Source organism: Schistocerca cancellata, chromosome 3, assembly GCF_023864275.1.
Source record: "Schistocerca cancellata isolate TAMUIC-IGC-003103 chromosome 3, iqSchCanc2.1, whole genome shotgun sequence".
Classification (NCBI taxonomy): Eukaryota; Metazoa; Arthropoda; class Insecta; order Orthoptera; family Acrididae; genus Schistocerca; species Schistocerca cancellata.
This window is the reverse complement of record NC_064628.1, coordinates 193247307-193251156: the sequence shown is the minus strand read 5'-3', so window position 1 is coordinate 193251156 and position 3850 is coordinate 193247307. Positions and strand designations below refer to the sequence as shown.

The window sequence follows — 3850 nt, the reverse complement described above, 5'->3', positions numbered from 1 at the left end:
AGCAAGCCTCATTTTGAATTAAACAGAAGTGAACCACTACCTATTGTAAATCTTAGACCGTTAGCAAGGAGTGGCGGTTATGCACATGCTGATGGATTTCCTGTGCGAGATTCATTTACAGAATACTTCATCAACCGTGCAGGTACAGGGACAACACCGTGGCAAAGTGATCACGTTAACAGAACTCAGTAGGCTTTGAACTCCCTAGCGTTACTGAATAATATTTAAAAATTTGTATGTAAATTATAATAAATTGAACTTCTATAACATACATCAGGTTTTGGTATTCACTTTGTGTACACTTCATTATTATAATAATAACTGAATATTATGTGGGACGATGATACTTATTCTAGTTTATTATAATATGCAGTATTTGCCTGATAACAAATAATAAACGTTATGAATAAACAGAAAGTATAATGTACTTTTCTTACTTGTTCTTTCCACGAATTCCGCTGTCTCTCTCCAAGCATTAGCCTTCACAGTTTGGTCCTTGTATACCGGTAACGATACATCGTAGATACAAGGAAATTTAGAAACCATTTCTATCAGTTTCTCATCTTCCACCGCCGTGAACAGTACTTTTCTCTCGGACATGCTGTCGTGTTATCCTTTGCGGCTGCATCTAGACTGCTCTCTAGTGGTGGGCAGGAAATCGCGTATCTGTTAGAAATCACAGTGACTGAGAAGTCACAGATATCACAGTAGCAACTTTACAGAATCTAACTGCGATTTCAGTCACAGTTAGCAGTCGCAAGTAGTATTTCATATTCAAAGACGTGAGCCATCTATTGCTCGAATTTAGCACTGCTTTCTGCGATTTCAGTGACAAGTCGCAACTAAGAGTCGCAAGTAGCAACTAAAAAGCGCGGTTAACAGTGGCATCTTTTGGCCAAAGTTCGTACTACGTCCATCTCTTCGATACGGTATCGGGTCTAACTGCGATTTCCGTGACAAATCGCAACTAAGAGTCGCAAGTAGCAACTAGAAAGCGCGGTTAACAGTGGCATCTTTTGGCCAAAGTTCGTACTACGTCCATCTCTGCTATGCGGTATCGAGTCTAACTGCGATTTCCGTGACAAGTCGCAACTAAGAGTCGCAAGTAGCAACTAAAAAGCGCAGTTAGCACTGCCATCTGTTGAGCAAAGTTCATACTACGCTATTCGCTACCGAGTCAAACTGCGATTTCTGTGACAAATCGCAACTAAGAGTCGCAAGTAGCAACTAAAAAGCGCAGTTAACATACTTTTCCTAGTGTCATCTGTTGACCGACGTACGTACTTCGTTATGAGAGCCTTGTGCCTCACGAGTTCGATGTGCTGTGTGTGCATATGAAGGGCTTATTTCAATAGTGGTACAAGTCCATTTTTGTTCATTTTGAGATACAGAGTCGTAAAGTTAAATGAGCGCTGACAAATCTGCATTTGAGATACCAGAAATATTCAAGCATATGGCTTCTTGCTAGAGATGAACCTTTATTTGTTTGGATCACTAATTTCAGACGCATTATAGACAGAAAAGTGGAGGTGATGGACTTGTACCACTATTGAAATAAGCCCTTCATATTATATGACGACATGCACATTCAGCATCAGTTATGGTTGGTCAAATACTGCTGTGACTCTGAATGTATTATATTAATAAGAAACATCATTGCCTTTTTCTCCTGAAAATATCTAGTAACGTAACAAATGTGTTTGATTCTGCTTCCAATATGACAGTTTTGGTTAATGCTCCACATGCCTACAGGACTTTGTAGTGTTAACACAGCAGAACTCAGACATCTGTATAAGTGTAGAGAAATGAAAACAGTCATATGAATGCCTCACTTTTGTTCCGACACAGTTCAAGACTCGGGAGAAAAGTTTTACACCTGGTGTTCTACATGGCAACTTCACACACAAGGACTTTTTGCCGACACTACTACCACCTACATAAGTAAGCTTTTCCTGTGTTACTTTCAAGTAATGCACTTAAGCTATTCCTGATTTAACTGGAAGTCATATCAACAGCCTCAAAATGCATATTGTAGACTTCGGGATAAGTTACAGGTCAGTGTCACACCAAGATTGTGGTGAACGGGGGGGGGGGGGGGGGGGGGGGGGGGGGCATGTCACTCTCCAACAAGTGTTTACCAATAAGTAAGTGGCGGAAAATTATGGGTATAGTAGGGCGGCTTAAACATGTGGAAAATGAGATTTTTATTATTCACTCACTGTATTTGACATTTATTATTCCTTTAAAATCGCACAACAACTTCAATAAAACACAGTTTAATCATTCACACACTTATTTCACAATTATTTCACAACTATTTCACTTTTAAACTGCAAATCCTCTAAGAACTGTCTTGAATCTTCACTAGTCTCTCTCAAAAACAGCCTTGATGTGGATAGATACGTACAGCAACCAGTAATCAGAGTCAGAACTGTGTCTGCAAAAACACAAGGATTATTAAACAATTTTTGCTGTCATTAATTCCTAGCAATATAATTGACAGAGTAGATTGCTAATATTTGCTATAATGAATATCACATTTGCAAGAACGATCACACTGAAGTAATTAAGTCCATCGAAACGCTTAGAAACTAACCTCTCGTCTGACGAAAACGGTCTAAAGACACAGTGGCAATTTCTTCAGATCTGTTGACAATGATATTTTGAGTTATCACTTTACTGAGTGACTGAAATGTAGTTCAGGTACCTGTGAACATAACAATATGTTACAATTCATTTTCTAAATACGAACTATTACGGTACTGTACGTCTGCTTACATATTAATTACACTATTAATATTTTCACAGTTGTTTCTTTAATACAAAATTAAAGCCAACGGAAGAAAAAACGTAAAACATACTTGCCAAAGACAGGTTTGTTGAGATGCAATTTTCTGTGTTGACAGATGTAACTTTCTCATACGGTGGTAAGTCGCAGAAATCGCAGGAATCACAGAAATCGCAGAAATAGCAGAAGTCACAGAAATCGCAGAAGTAGCAGAAGTCACAGAAATCGCAGAAGTAGCAGAAGTCACAGAAATCGCAGAAGTAGCAGAAGTCACAGAAATCGCAGAAGTAGCAGAAGTCACAGAAATCGCAGAAGTAGCAGAAGTCACAGAAATCGCGGAAGTAGCAGAAATCGCGGAAGTAGCAGAAATCGCAGAAATAGCAGTGGCGGAGGGATACACGACCTATGTTCCTTAACTGCGACTCTTAACTGCGACAAATCACAGTTAAGAATCACAGATACTCAAAAGTAGCATTCACAGAAATCACTGATATCGGAAAATCGCAGTTTAGCCCATCACTACTGCTCTCAGACCGGCTGGGCCACAGTCACACGCGGCCGCAACTGACGCAACGTGGGACAGAGTCCCGTTTAACACCATCTGTAGCAGTACAGCGCGGCAGACGCACAACGGCGGCCGCATGCGCCAGACGCTGCATAGGAATCCCATCTTTAGCGGACCCGTGCATCCCATGCCCGTGGGCACACCTGGCCCGCTTCCACGGCAGTGGTGTGACGGGGTTGGCGCTCGCCTTCCCGAATTCTGATGCGCTACTAAATTGAAATTCGCATAACTCTTGAATCAACCGTCAGGCTTAGAAGCCGGTTTCAATGAACGGATAAATCGCGTGACCATGGTTTTATGTCCTCTCTAAATACACGTTATGCTCTTCCTTAACTCAAGGGATTTTGTAGTCTTCGGTAAGGAAGTGTGTGTGAACAAGGAAATAGCATGTCACTGCCATGTCACTTCTACCAAAATATGTTTTTAATACAATTGTAATTCTGAAAATCAATAATGCAGTATAAAGTTTCCATATCAACTTAATCTTTCGAAGTAAC

At 40.5% G+C, this 3850-nt stretch overlaps 1 long non-coding RNA gene across 1 annotated transcript; it reads right to left on the bottom strand.

Annotated features, from left to right (window-relative positions):
- Positions 1 to 2318: 2318 nt before the first annotated feature.
- LOC126176823 (uncharacterized) lies at positions 2319 to 2963 on the bottom strand. Its single transcript, XR_007535668.1, has 3 exons — positions 2862 to 2963; positions 2597 to 2707; positions 2319 to 2437 (listed from the first exon to the last, which is right to left on the bottom strand). It is a non-coding gene; the product is annotated as an uncharacterized LOC126176823 (long non-coding RNA).
- Positions 2964 to 3850: the final 887 nt, after the last annotated feature.